General features: G+C 42.4%; 1 long non-coding RNA gene across 1 annotated transcript in view; it reads right to left on the bottom strand.

Moving 5' to 3' along the window:
* The window catches only part of LOC148225575 (uncharacterized), an 82,824-nt gene that overhangs the window by 43,279 nt on the left and 23,775 nt on the right, over positions 1–15,770 (bottom strand). The gene's annotated exons all lie outside the window — the stretch shown is intronic.

Here is a 15,770-nt window from a genome sequence, read left to right as displayed (position 1 = left end):
TACTAATAAGCTAATCATTATTGGGGAATAAAACTTTATGTGAGGAACCATTTATTAAAGCATCCCTATGGCTTATTCACTCTCCAAAAGTGATTTATGAATGAAGCCTTAGAGGGAAGGTTGATGACAAATGCACCAGTCCTAAAGCAGCCAAGATCCAAAACTCATGGCCACAACTCCAGCAAATAGGTGAGTGTCAAGGCACAAATGTGCACAAATTCTCATTAGTTCCTCATCTTTATGTCCCTCCTCAACCTCCCTCAGTTGCTAATTTTTCTGGAGGTGGAGAGTGATATTTCTTTGATCATTTTGGTGCAAAAGTATGGGATTCTTCCATGTTCAATCCTGTCACCAAATGAGTGGCAAACACTTCCCCTGCAGCTGTTTCTGCAGTGTTACACCATCAGTAACAAGGGAGAACATGAGGAGGAACTGTCCTGGAACAAGTATATTAGATGCAGGTGGAGAGAGCTCCCTCATATGGCCTGAAGCACACACCAGGACCTTTCAGACCATGACAGTGATAAACAGTACACAGAAACGTCATTTCCCACTTTATTTTGCTTCTACATGGACAATCTAAAACGTTAATAATGTGTTCCTTTTTATTTTCCCTTCTATCTACTGAACACTTTTTCTAAAAACTCTTTATCACATATCCCATTTAAGCCTCTGCAAAACACTTGGCTTTCTCAGGTGCAAAATTTACTTGGACTGTGAAACTTTGAGATCTGACTGGTGCCACATATGGCTCCTACCATCTCCTCAAATAAGGACTTTGGTCTCTATGCTTACTTCTAAAAATAGGAATTAATCACTGCAAATTACAATAAGGTTATATGTGAACATTTGAAGCACAAGTAGTGTTCTCCTCCATCCTTCCAGTTGCAGGGAATGATGGGAGAAGAAATAGGAAGAATAGCAGCCCAAAACCTGCCTCTGAACCTGCTGTCACTGACAGAATTTTGGGTTTTATGTTCATGAGCTGGTCTACATTACACCAGGCCTGCTGGCAATATTGGGTATGCTTGTCTCAAAGAGGGAAAAGGAACTGTGCAGGAGATAGCAGGGCTCACTGAAAGAGCTTTAAGCTAGAGTTGAGGGGGGAAAGGGATAAAACCAGGACCACTAGAGAAAAGCCTGGCATCATGCCAGTGTTTGAGGGATGGTGTGATAGCAAGGTCCTTCAGTTTGTTTTCTCAGAGGCGGTAGAGAGATGCAGACACATGGAGATCCATGTGTCAGCAAGGACACAAGGATTATTGATGTGATAGAAACCATAGATGTTCCTAAGGATGGTCACGTAGGAATTAGGGTTTCCCACTCAAAAAAGATGGTGAGATCAATAACCCAACCTGGCCAACAAGGCCAAGTGCTGAGTCCTGTACTTGGATCACAACAACCCCCTGCAACACTACAGGCTTGGGGAAGAGTGGCTGGAAAGCTGCCCAGTGGAAAAGGACCTGAGGGTATTGTTCAACCAGCTGAACATAAACCAGCAGATGATGATAATGTCCAAATGGCCAAGAAAGCCAATGGTATTCTGGCTTGTATCAGCAATAGTGTGGCCAGCAGGACCAGGACAGTGATTGTCCCCCTGTGCTGGGCACTGGTGAGGCCTCGAGTGCTGTGTCCAGTTTTGGGCCCCTCACTGTAAGGCAGATATTGGGGTTCTGGAGCCCCCAGAAAAGGGCAACTTGGGAACTGGTGGAGGGTCTGGGACACAAGTCTGATGAGGAGTGGCTGAGGAAGCTGGGGGTGTTTAACATGGAGAAAAGGAGGCTCAGGGGAGACCTCATCACTCTCTACAAGCACCTGAAAAGGGGTTGTAGCCAGGCAGATATCAGTCTTTTCTCCCAGGTAAAATGGTATTGTATCTTCATAGCCAAAAAACATTACCTCAAAATCTGTGCATAGAATCTTCATCAAGTGAAATTACTATAATCAATCTGTAGGAATTATGAAGGTCTATGATCAGGGGAAACTGGCTCAGATGGAACTACGATTCATTTCAAAGTTCATAAGTATTGAATAGAAATTGACATTCAGCTTCACTGTAAAACACTGACCTTTCAAAGCTTGGTGGTATGAGAAGTGGCAAAGAGGGTCTGGCTTTTCACAGAGGCCATGTGCTGCAATTTGTTCAAGATGAGCAGACTGCTTAGAGGGAATGGCTCTGGAAAAGGAGGTGTCTGGACATTGTGCAGCCAGGTTTGCTTTGCAGCCATGTGCTGGACAAAGCTTTCCCAGTTAAGGAAAGAATGGCTCTGATTCCCCTTATTTTATACCAACGAAAGTAACATGGGCTGTGAACACTGGCAAAGAGAATTCAGCTTAGATGAGAGCTAGTCCAGAGAGAGGAAATTTGTCACCTGACAGTCTGCGCTGCAGGTGTTTCTTCTGTTACAGATGTACAAAGCTCCCCTGCATTGCAGTTTGAATCCAACTGGGCCCAGGTAAGAACTAGTGTAAGAAACACAATTGCCTTCTTCCTTAGCTCACTGACATGGTGACAACACAGAGTTGTATTGTCAGGAATCCCCACAGCACTTGGTAAATGACTGGGGAGGGATGCCTCATATAAACTCACAAGACAAATTATATTAAAAATTAAGTGAAAAAATAAATACCTCAACTGGGACTTAAAAGAATAGTAGCTGCACTGTGTGTTTTTCAGTCACTGCTTTTATGGCTGAATGGCTGCTAGAAATAAAGGACTAATTTTGCAAATCTCTCATATGCAGAATCCCTGGGACTTAAGACCACTCTGTCCTGACTGTGCAATTCTTACTCACTCATTTCTACTTCCCTCTTATAATGCAAGATGAACCAACAGCATATGTGGGCAAGCCCCAGTTGGGATCTTTTGCCCAAGGCAAGTGACACAAAAGCCTGAACAGAAGTGCAAAAGCCCTAAAGCTGATAATCTTACTCAGGTTCCCATCCAGGGCCCATTTCTCTGGAGAGAACTGCTTTTCTGTGCTTTCTAGTCTGGTAGCAGTTACACAATGGTTTCTGCTTGAATGCTGCCTGTCTTGGAGAAATTGTCATCACCATTAGCAAATCCATCCCAGACAGACAGAGGTCTTCCCCACCTATTTCTGTGTGTTTACAAAATATTCCTTTGCACATAAAACAAGATCACTCAGGCACTTCTTTTATTTAAAGACCAGATCCCAAGACTTCTATCTGTGCTGATAAGATAGCTTGTGCTAGTTTCAGAGGCACAGAAACTGTGCTAGTTTCAGGGGGACTCCTCTGTGCTAATGAGTGTACAGCATCTAACTGAAGGTTTTTAGTATTCAGAAACTGCCAGCAGCAAGGTCCCCACGCTCTGTCCTTCCTGTGATACCCCTCTCTCTGAAGGAGAGAAGCTGCCCCTCGCCCATGGGATCCTGCTGCCACTCCTGCAGTCGAGAACACTTCTGCAAGAGAAGCTGGTCATGAAAGTCACCTTGAATATCTTCTTAATCATTTGCCTCCACCATGTACCTGAGAATCCTGTCTTATATGAAATCCAAGGCCCTGATGTAACTTCAGGTTGAAGTCATAAAGGATTTTTTAAACTGGTGACTAAGCATTCATCAGAAAATGAAATTATGTTTGGGAGAAAGTGAATGTAGGATCTACCCTTATTTTAAAATTCAATTAGCAGCACAACCATGAAGAACAGCCCTATGGTTATGTAGATTTAGTAAAGTCATTAAGATCTAAGATAACATGGGGTCCTATTTCCCCTTACTCTCCCTTTTGCTGCCCCCAGCAATCCTGCCTGTTTTCAGCCTATCACAATACAAACGGAAACAAATCACCAGGGGTTAAACAGCCTAAATTGGATTACAGTCACACTGTTCAGAAAATAGAGTATTGCTGGTAATTGCATTCTATTGAATAAATATCTCTACACTAGTTTACATCACATTAGTATTCTGACAATGATTATTCTCATTGTAATTTCCCTGTCCATGAATAAGTGTAACACAGAGCCCAGAATACAAACAACTGATGTGTTCTGAGTGCTGGTATTTGTTTTGAAGATTAAACAGCATCCTGGTTAGACATTAATAAAATCTTAGAATCAAAAAAGTCCTAGACCCTTTTTCTTTCAGTCTTGCTGAAGGTTTATGAGTCAAATAACTCAAGGCCCATACTTGTTCCTGGTGAAGTCAATAGGAATTCTGCTAATTTTGCTTGCTTCATGACCCTCAAAACTCCTTTTATTTGTATCACAGCTGCCTCCTAAACTTGCTGGTTCCAAAATATTTATGAATAGTCTGTGATGCCTATCTCAATATCAAAGAATTCCAGTCTAAAACTGGCTGGTACAGTTATGGGTAAACTTTACACTTGATCACTTCTCAGGTATTTTATTGCAGCTTCTAGATAACAGCCTGTCTTAGAAGTCTCCATACCTCCAGCTTTATTGGGACTACTGACTGCAGACTCCAAGCAGCTCAACCACTTTGATTTTTTTCAGTGCCTGCTGTTCTTTAGTTTCTCAGGGAAAGAGACAATGCCCTGACAGGCAGATAAAACAGTAAATAAAGCAAAAAATGTAAAGAGCAATTTAGTCTGGCACTTCTCTGTTTCATCGGGTGATGGGGGAGACATGTCAAATTTCTCAGTTTCTTTGTTCCTCCCACTAACTTTGCCTCTGAGACCTTTGATGTTGCCCAGGGGAGTTCAGGGTCCCCAGTTCAGTGGGTTGGCTGTCTAGCAACTAAGAGCATCACCAATGTTTATGGGCCAGCAAGCCCTGGTGTGGAGCTAAGGAGATAAGAGAAGGCAACACTGGCAGGTAGACAGACTGACACACCATTTAATTCCTTGTTGTCAGCTCAAGAACAGCCACATCACCCCACTGAGCACATTTTGTAACACGGTCTCTAGCCCTCCCGTGGAAAAAAAAAACAGTGACTGGATATCTTAAAGTGGGAATTTGTGCTAATTATTCCCTTCCCTTGCCATAGGTCCAGTAATTAAAAAATGTCCCAGGAGAACTACAATGTTCTTTTCTCTCTGCCACTGAGCAGCAGCACGAGCTATGGATGACATGAAGATTCCATAGTACTGTATAACCAGCCCAAGTGCCTGTCTATCTCAGCTGTCACATCAGAATGTTTTAGGCACTGACATTTCTATGATTCCAGGAGAATATCTTAGTGATTATGGCCTCTCAGGGCACTAATTTGCATGGAAAGTTTTGGTTTTTTGGAAGAGATATCAGCTTTCTTGCATAAAATGAAAGGAAAAAAGAAAAAAAAGGACTGTGAGGGCAGAGGAAGAGGGGACTGACATGAAAGAACAGAGATGAGTATGAAGATCAAAACTTGAATTAGCTATACCTGTATAAGTATAAAGCTGAGAAGCTGGTCATTGCCTACAATATAAACATAATATTAGAATAAGGCTATCAATAATGGACAGCCTCTGGGAGGTAAAATCTACCGTGGCTGGCATTTTCCAAAGAATTATGGCACCTTGGAGTCCAATTTCCACAGTACTCCAGCCTGTAATCTTGTTGATAAATCACTTCCCACATGTAGGACTTGATGCTAAACATTGAGAACAATCCACATTTTAGTGCCAGTTCCAAGTGCATAGGGGGAGAACAAAGCACTCTGCAAAAACTGCTGTGAAACTGGAAACAGGAAGCAGTACAGGGCTGCATGAAAATGAAGCACAGCAAGGAGCCCAGCCCTTCAGTCCTCTTCCTGGCAGCTGACACCATATATGCCAAAGAAAGTGGTTCTATGCAGTGTTGATTGTCTGATAAACACCTCATGAAAAGACAGGACACACACAGTCCCTCTCAGCAGCATCTTATTCTGGTGGCACTGGTAGAAAGACACCATTGCTATTGGTATGAAGTTGAAGGGGAGGGTGAAACCCAGGGCATTGCAGAAGGTTCCATCCAGGTATGGGCACCACAAGGTCCCTTTGGCAATACAGAGGCAGATGATGGTGTTTGGAATCTGGTAGGCACAGGGAGGACTGACCAAGAGGACTAAGGATGGTAAGGTAGTGGCAATGCTCTCTGAGGCATCAGCATTGCACCTTTGGACTTTAGGAACATGAATATCCATATTTTATTGTATATTTTGTTTGTAAGTACATCTCTAGCTCATGTGCATTTGAGGCTGGGGGAAATGAAGATGTATCTGTTCTCTACATCTTCTTCCAGGCCTCCAGAGGGATAAAGCAATCCTGCAAGACCTGTGAACATCAGCAGAAAATTTCCGTCTGCATGTTAGCAAAGGGATGGATATACCCTCCTAAAGGAATTCCACCAATCTCCTTCTGCTGTAGCCTAGCACAAGCAAGCCCAGTGACAGTGATAAAAGCTGAGGCCACACTTCCCTGAATAGGGCATAATGCAACATTAATTCATCCTGGTTTTTAAAGAGGAGAGCTAATAACTTCAGTCAGGAATTTACAAAAATTGAACTTAGGCCACTGACCCAAGACACAGCAATTTGGAAGCTGGAAGAGAGATAAACAGAACCTATTACATGGCAGCAGCATTTAACTATAGCAGGAGTGCTGATATCTGACATCTGAGTCTTGGATCAGTAGCTACAGATACCATAAAACCACCATGTGCAATTAGACACAATCTGTGATGTGCATTTCATAATAAGACCAGCAGTACCACAGCATGGTTACTGACTTCATTCACAAACTACAAGCACAATTTTTCCAGGTCGCACTTAAGGTCATTTTTAGCAACAGCAAAAAATATTCTTGCTTCCTGATGGGTATTTACAATCTTCCTGAGGTCTTGTTAATTAGTCGGATTTTATTTTGCTTATGACATTAGCCTTGGGAAGAGGGGCATATTTTTTTCCTCACAGAAAAAAAGTCAGGAAAAAATCCTCTTCTAGAAAATCAAAACTCTTAAATCTGATCATATTCCATTTTTTTATTAGTATGCAAAAATAAAACACATTCTAAATTTTTACTGAAACACAGTAGCTGGTTTTGCTATCTTCATTTAAAACAGCCTAACTCCCCAATATGTTAGTGGTAAGTACTGCTTTTATTTTTTTTTCCAAATGAGTTACAAACATAAAAAATTAGATCTGACCCTTCCTTCCCCAAAACCATTATGAAAATTACATGCAAAACTGATCCTCCTGGAAGCCCAGTTTACTTGAAGCACCTTCGCTCCACTTGGCTGAAGAAGGAGCAATAATCCATGTGCTGGTCTCTGCTTGTAAGCCATTTCTAAGAAACAAATACCTTAATCTTAGCAACAACAGGGTTTGGTATTTCTAACCAGAAGTTTTAACAGAGAAACCTTTTTGAAAAAGTTAAAACCTAAGCAATCAACTTTTCAAAGCCTCTTTTGTGGAGTGAATAAGGCCAGCTTCAAGCCAGAGGAGCCCAGACATGCAGAGCTCTTGGTGACTTCACCCCAGATGCCACCCTGTTGTCCATCACAAGCACTGAACACAGCAGTACCAAGGAGACCAGAGCCCTTGAGAGCCAAGCTCCCACGGCCTTGCCTGCAAGAGCAGCACCTTCTCACAAGCCTGTTTAGATCAGTGGAGAATGGAAGCAGCCTCACGCCTTGAAGCCTGAACTTATTTGGGATCTGTAATGCCTTTCGTAAGACCTGGCACTGCAGTCACTTCACTACTGTGTTGAGCTTGGATTTCGGACTTAAACCCATCAGTACTAACAAAGCAAAATTTCTGATGGGAAGGGAATTAATGAAACTCTTGGCTGTAGGAACCCCTGTCTGCTCCAGCCTGTCAGCCCCATCCTAGGGCAGTGACAAGGTCCCCTGGGCACCACCCAAGGTAACTGAGAGGGTGCTGTTCACCATGGATAGGGTGCACACACAGCTCTACAACAAACAGCTGGGGAAGAATCAGGGGAACATTGGGGTCATTTGTTCAGTGTATCTGCAATTATCTGCAAATAGCTGTTATATTCTCAGGCATCCACAGACAAAGACATTTCCAAGCAGAAAAGTGTTTCTGCCTTTGAAGTCCAGGAAATTCAGAACTTAAGTATTTAGACAAGGAGAGCCTCGAGGATTTATTTTCTCTTCACAGAGTTTCAAACTGAGCAGAAGATTTTATCTAGTTCTTACTGAATCAGACTCCAGGATGGAATTGAAAGAAGCTGTAAATTATATTCACTGGATCTGGTAGGAATTATTAGTAAGCAGATTTATTGTGACCTGTGAGAATCATAGAATCATAATGTGTCCTGAAAGACACCTGTAGAGGTCATCTAACTCAACCCTTTTCAAAGAAGTTTTGCTTAGATCAGGTTGTTCTGGGATGGATCCAGATGAGTCTAATGCTTTCAAAGATGAAGACTAAATAATGTCTCTGGGCAAATTACTTCCATATTTGACTACTCCCTTGGTAAAAAAACCAAAACCAAAACAAACAAACAAAAACCCAAAACCACCAAAACCCCCATCTCTTTAATATTTAAAATAGAATTTTCCAGATTTCAGCTTGTGTCTGTTGGTTCTGTCACTGTCCTCCTTCTGCTGAGGTGTCCAGAAGTGAAGCAGCACTCTAGATGAAATTTCATAAATGTTGAACAGAGGGGAAAGATCACTTTGCTGGACCTGCTGGCTACGCTCATTAATACAGCCCCAGACACAGTCTGCTTGGAAGGACATGCTTGAAATCTGACTATTATATGTCTTTAAGTAGCCTGTACTGGAAAGCTAGAATTAGCAATGTTTCTCCTCTGCACTTATAAAAGAAAGTGCAACAGAAACTGTGATTGAGGCCACAAATTGTTCAGCGTTTCTCATGGATGGAGAGTGAAATGAAAAAAAAAAATCAAAACCAAAAGCCAACAAAAATCCCCAAACAAAAAAAAAAAAAAAAAAAAAAAAAAAAAACACAAACAAACAAACAAACCCACAAACAAACAAACAAACAAACAAAAAACCCCAAAACACACACACACACACACACAAAAACCCCCAAACAAACAAAAAAAAACCAAACAAAACCATTATTCACTCGACTGGTGAGTCTTGCTGAGTTTCATCAATACACAAAATTATTCTGTGTGGCACAGTCATGAATGCACTTCTTTAGAGGATCCAAAATCAGACTAATTTGTCATTTTTTCTGTTATAACCCAGCCACAGTTCATTAACCTATCCCAAAGTCATCACCTTCATGTGTATTTTACTGTTACTTTGAACAAGGAAATGGCAAAGACTGTAGGAATTGTTTTGCCTGGTCTATTCTATAGCAGCAAAATAACATTGTCTTCTTTCTGATTACTCTTAGGATCAGTAGATTGTAAATGTAAAAAAGAGAGGACACCCAGTAGAATTAGACCATTGAATCAATGTATCCCTGAAAGAGCACAATGCACACAAGTTAATTTTTCTTCCCTTGAAGTAATTTGGAATTTTTGCCTCAAGTTAACCATAGGTTGGGTTTAGTTCATAGTAACAAATAAGGGACTTGTCAGGTGAAATATGAGAATATGAATCTTCCATAGAGGAATGTTTTTATACAGCTCATTCTGATACAAAAGTGCACTGAAAAATGTCTTTGTGCTGAAATCACTTTGAATTGAAAGCAATAGAGATTTAAGCTGATCGTTGCAGACATTTGCTACAGTGTTTTGGTCCCTTGGCATGGTGGCCTTGCTGCCTTCCAAAAAACAGTGTTTCTATCTTCTCCTACAGATAATTTATCTTTACCCACAGCTTTGCTTATGCTGTTATCTCCTCCATGTGGACCACAAAACACTTGAATCAGAGCAAGAAAACACCATGTTATGCAGAAAAAGCCAAGAAAAGGGATTTAGTGTTGAGCTGACAAGCTGATACAGAGGCTGTCTGAGCTGAAGCACTGCCTGTAAGCATGAGCATCAAGCCCAGCCTTCAGCTGGTATCACAATGTGAGGATGGAAAGCATCATCAAGCTACTTGGAGTGCTGCTGAGCTGAGACAAGTTCAGAACCTGCCTGAGCCTCCTCCTGTGCTCTGATAGATGGCAGAGGATGAACTCAGATGGCCAAGGGGCTTCCCTGCAGCAGCTGATGTGATCTGTCAGGCTCCTGCCTAAAAGACATCCCAGGGAAGGAAAGAGAGACAAAAGGAGGGAAAGGAATAAAAAAGGGAATGAAATAACAATGAGCAGCACATTGCTCATGCTGTTCTCTTTCCCCAGTTGGAATCAACCCACATAACCAGGCAGGAGAACATCTGTCTCCAGAAAGACAAACACATAGGGCTGTCAGTTCAAACAAGTATGAAAGCCATTATTACTTATACACACATTATTATCCAGAGACCACTTTATAAATCCGACTCAGCACTGCCATCCAGCAGGCCAGAAACTTCCTTGACAGTAGATTCTACTAGGAATATGGTTTTCATCTAACTAGTTCACAGGACTTGAAGGAATAACCATCTGCTCCTTGCTCTCCTCCCACAGGCATCATCAGAAAGGGCATAGTGGATGATAAGGATAATACTGATGCTTTCTTAATAAGAACTAGAGAGGCATTTCCTCATGCTTATGTACCTTCCACAAAGGGGCAGCAATTGTTTTACACAGCAGATGCTGTACCTGTTATTTGTCTACAAGCTAAGGAGGTTGTCTCAAAGTGTGCATTTAACTAAGGTAGAAAATGGTTCTTGGTAGCAGGCAGTAATAAGTGAATCCACAGGAGTCATTCCAGCCTGGCTGGGCTTGGCTGGTCCCCTGCAGCCTACAGCAGCTCAGCAGCATCATTAGTGAGTTACAGGAGAGGGATGCTTGCAGCTGACTGAAAACTCCTCCCTGGAAGGTGTTTGGTGTGTGTGCTGCAGGGAATTTCATGCACATCATTTCCAGAGGCAGGCTCAGGTAAGGAGTCAGGGACCACCCCGAGCACTGTGGCCATCAGCAGGCTGATTCAAATATGGATACTCCTGCTCCTTGGAAAAATGTGTCACCTACCTAGCAATCTCCCTCTCTGCCTCCATGGACCTTGTTAGCAGGCACTCTGAGCACCTCAGGACCTTAATGGCTTTATTAATCATTGCAGCATTTCAGTGCAACAAGTAGGAGTAGCTGATATTCACAAAGGGAGACCAGAGCCCTGAAAGCATTGATCTTTCCATTTCATTTCATTAGAAGTCCAGATTCATTGCTGAAGTACACTTGGTGCTCTCAAGGGTGTCTTACTGCTCACGACCAGCTTTGCTGTGCCTCAGTCTGATGAGTGTGTGCAAAACTGCCTCAGTCTTATGCAAACTGCAGCTCATGAGCTTCCCTCAGCTCTGCCTCAACACTAATTCCCCAGAGCAGATCCTTCAGCTGCCTGTTCTTCCCTCCTAGTCTTGCTCAGCAAATCCTCCTTCCACAGGCATGCCCATAACACACCTGGTGCTGATGCAGGTTCATTCTGTGCATCCATCTGTGGTGAGGGATGTAGGAGACAAGCAATGTGACAGGAGGCTTCTGAGAGGCCTACAAGGAGGGCAAGCTGTGCAGCAGCCCTTTCCCACTCTCCACACACATATTACACACCCCATGAGCCAGGTTAGCCCAAGGCCTGCCTTGGTGCAGGTGGCTGTGCACAATCCCACAGCTGCTACACCTGCAGCACTGCAGCCTCAGCAACTGAGACCAGCCAGGGGCTGGGTCCTGCTTTGTTGGATTTGGAGCAAATCCAGCAGAAAGCCTTAAACATCACCTTCACAGATGGTTTGAGGCTTTGCATATCTGTTGCTTTCCATTGGCTAGAGAAGAAAAAATATTAACCACTTTCTCAGTCTAATGGATGAAGGACAAGGTGGATTATCGGCTCAGCTATTGCTCCCATACTTTGCCAAAGATCTGCAGTTGAGGGGAGCAGCCATGGCCAATATTTCTGGGTAAGTTAGCAAGAATCCAGAGCTGGGCTGAAGAGAGCAGACCCCACACATTCCTATCAGTGCTACCACCTTGTATATGGTCTGACCTCACCAGCCTCACATTCTGGCACAGACACCATCCACAGGAGACTCTGCTCAGTGTTTCCTCTGTTCCACCCCATGTAAACGGGGGCATAAGCACACAGTCAGAGAACCATACAATAGGTTGGGTTGGAGCAGGCCTTAAAGCTACAACCCCATGCACAGGCAGGGACACCTTCCAGTAGATCAAGCTGCTTGAAGTCCCATTTCTCTGAAACACCTGCAGTCACATCACAGATTTGCTGGAAAAGGTGATGTGTTTGCCTCATATTAATACTTTCATGTTTTATCGGCAGTATGGCAACAGCCAAAGAAAAGACTCCTTCCCTGTACTAATGGCTTCTGCTTAGGTGCTGCACACCAGGAGCAATCATCAGAAGCTCCTTCCATCCAGTCCCACCCCTTGCCAGCTGCAGGGACACGCTGTGCTACCAAGGCAGCCAGCAGCCCTGTGACGTGCTAAAAGGCACATCACAGGAGGAGCTTCCAGGGCAGAATCTCAGCATGAGACAGATGAGAGTTGCGAGGGATGAGTAGTTCTCATGCTGGAAAGATGTCTGTGCCGTACCTCCTTACTTGTTGTGTTTGAAATATAGTTTCTATTTTCTGGTAAAAAAAAATACGGACCACATTTTAATTAAGCTTTTCCTGCTGCTCAAGTTGGTTTGATAGCAATTCCTATGAATCCAGGCCCCTACTGATATATGAATTATTTTGTTTTCATTTGCTGAAATGCACCAATTAAAAACTCACAGTGCAAGAGCTTCTGAGATACAGCTTGGATGTCTCAGTTAAAAACCTGTAGCTTTGGCAATCTCGGCAATTTATTTTGCCACAGATCACATTTAGTCACAAATTACAGTGTTGGAAGTAGGTAACAGAGCCATAAGCTTCCAGTAAGAGCTTCAAAAAAAACCAATTTGCTCTCTGATGTGAGTCTCTTTCCTATCTGCAGTTTTTCTAGCTTTCATTTTTAAAATATATGGTAAGCCATGCTACACTATAAGAAATAGCAAAGATCATATGTGTAGAAGCACACAGATGTCAAACTCTATGATATAATCAAAGATTTACAGGCTAAATGCAGATAAAACCTTCCTGACACCAGAGGCTCATTGTCTCATGTTATGTCAAATATGAAACTCAAGGTTCAGAAATACCAACATTCTACTATATATTTTCAACATTTTGAGGTATATAAATTTTCTGGTTCTCAAAATTCCTGATATTTCTCCTGGAGACAGGAGCAGAACCACCAAGTAGTGCCAAGATATTTCCCACAGAAGCCCAAACTCATATCATAACCTCTCTCTGCATTCATGAGGCCTGGGCCAGCAGAGATAGCAGTATGGCTTGGCTCTAAAACAGCAGAAACCAAGAGGAGCTGATATCTAATGGCATCTGGGTTACACCAGTCATGCAGGATATGTGAGACTCAGAGGTCCAGTCTCTTCCGGGGTAGACATGAAGAAAACTCTCTCATGACATCCTAAACCCAAAACTTTCAGATCTTTCTGGTGGGTCTGTCTGAACAGCTCCTGGTGAAGATATTGCATGATTGTGAGACATCTGAATATTCATTAGAGAGGACCTCAAAGCACTCTCATCCCCCTCCTGCATCTGATCTAAGAGATGTTGTCATTCTTTTATTTTCTTTTCTTTCAGACAGATTGAATGGGTATTTAATGAGCCTATACAAAGCTGAACAGCTTCAGTGGGACAGAGAAAGACTTGCTCAAAAAGAGCTTACAGTCTAGTGGCTTTCAGTACCCTCCTGGGAGATATCAGTTCAAATTCCTTCAGTGAGATAAGAGACTTCAACCTTGGTCTTTCATACACCAAAGAAGCAATCTTAAATATTAATGTTTTTATTAACTGACGTAGCACCATTTCCTCTTGTGTGTGAGAAAATCCAAGCTCATTAAAGCACTCAACCTTGGGAGAGTATTTGTGTGGCACAAGTGAAAGGAAGCACCATATTCTAACAGCTGTCAAGACATTAACTCTCTGTCCCATTCCCTACCAGCTACCACTGCCATGCCAGGTTTATGAATCTCATTTTAGGTGGCATTCCTGGTCTTATAGGACCTTGGTGCCTTACTCGGGGATGCAGCTTCCTCTGGAGGACAAAAAAGTCACAAAAGAAATGCTACAATTCTGAATCCAAATATCCTTAGAGGACTTAGTTATGGCTGTCATGGAAGGACACCATCCACCAAGTGACTCTCAGGTCATTTAAGGGCATGATTGATTTCTACAGAATTCCATGGAAGAACTTCCATGGACTTCACTAGGAAGTGGTTTATTTCTCCAGTGCCCCTAATTCCACCATGGTGTTTAAGCACTGTGGTTCACTAGGTCTGTGATGTAGAGTACTTGCACGCCAAATGGAGCATAGTTTATCTCAGTTCTCATAAAACTCTACCACAAAAAAATAAATGGAAGCTATTAAATAATTCAAGGGTGTCATAGCCATCAGCTGGCTGAATACCTGTGAAACAGAATGTGCTACAGAATATGACACTAAACCTTATCTTACTCAGAAGCAAGAGAACGCTTTCTGCTAAGAAAAAAATAAACACACAACAAAACTTTTTTTCTCATCCTGGGTATCTTTTAATAGCAATAACAGTGTGACCACAGCACTTCATACCCAAGTGAGGATGAAATGTGATTTCAAATCAACATCACCTTTTCAATCTCTGGATGTAAAATTTGTCTAAGTTTCCAATTGGAGCAACAAGATGATATACAATAAGGACAACAAAATAACTGTTACATCTAATTCTCAAAATTTGCTTTAGTTTTAAGCAACTAGCACTACAAAGGCCCCTGGATCATAGCAGCTACATAGATTAATAGAAGTCACTTGCTCCATAGATGTCCCACAGCCTCTAAGCCAAGAGGAGCAGTCCCCTCTGTATACACCAATGGACTATATGGCCAAGCAGTTTTGGCTTCCCAGAGAGCCCTCCAGTATGGCAATTATTTTTGCCTTAAAAGAGGCTATCAAAGTTTCTGGCATATCAAATACCATAAAACCCATACTGAGACCCAGAGAATGGTATTTTTATTTCAGGAACCTGTAGATATGTGTTGCTGCATTCAACAATAGATTGAGAGCATATGGATGTGAAATTCAGCTGTGAAAATGCTGGAGGGCTCTTGTAGAGCTGAGCGAGACAGATCTCACGTAGATTCAACCCTGCTTCCTTGCAGCTTTGTGGGGACTCAGGCAAAGGAGATGCTGGAAGGAGCCCACTCCAGAAGCAAAGCTGTGTTTTGGCTGGGGTGGAGCATTCTCTCCAAAACAGAATTTACAAAGAAGAAATACTTCTGCAGTATGAACAAGCAAATGACTGGAACCTGAGAGTGATGCCAGGGAGGTATCATATTTAACAGTGTGGGCTTCCCTGTTGACTTCAGTATGTGTGCAAGCACAGCTGCTTTGAGGCTTAGAGGTTAAGCGTGAAAAAGTTTTAAGCATCATAATTTTAGGCACTAGTCAAAGTGATATATAGGGACTGTAAATTCTTTGTGGATTTTCCACCCAAATCCTTACCTATGTGTGCAGTAAGCCATTATGGATGTGGTTTACAATAAAAAAATACTTAACCAATGGTTTCTTACCCTAGAGAAGAGCTGATTGAACAGACAATATGGATTCCATGGAGCAGTCATGGCAAGGAAACTCAAAGAGATCAAAGAGGTTAAGCAGCAGAAAAGGTACAGAAAATTAAGCAGTGAGATGAATTGAAACAGACAAGAAAAAGAGGAAACATGACAGAGAGCTGTAAATCTTTGTGGATGTGCACAAACACACAAG

Source organism: Sturnus vulgaris, chromosome 1, assembly GCF_052056855.1.
Source record: "Sturnus vulgaris isolate bStuVul1 chromosome 1, bStuVul1.hap1, whole genome shotgun sequence".
In the NCBI taxonomy this organism is placed as follows: Eukaryota; Metazoa; Chordata; class Aves; order Passeriformes; family Sturnidae; genus Sturnus; species Sturnus vulgaris.
The sequence above is the reverse complement of the archived record's forward strand: the minus strand, read 5'-3'. Positions and strand labels throughout refer to the sequence as shown.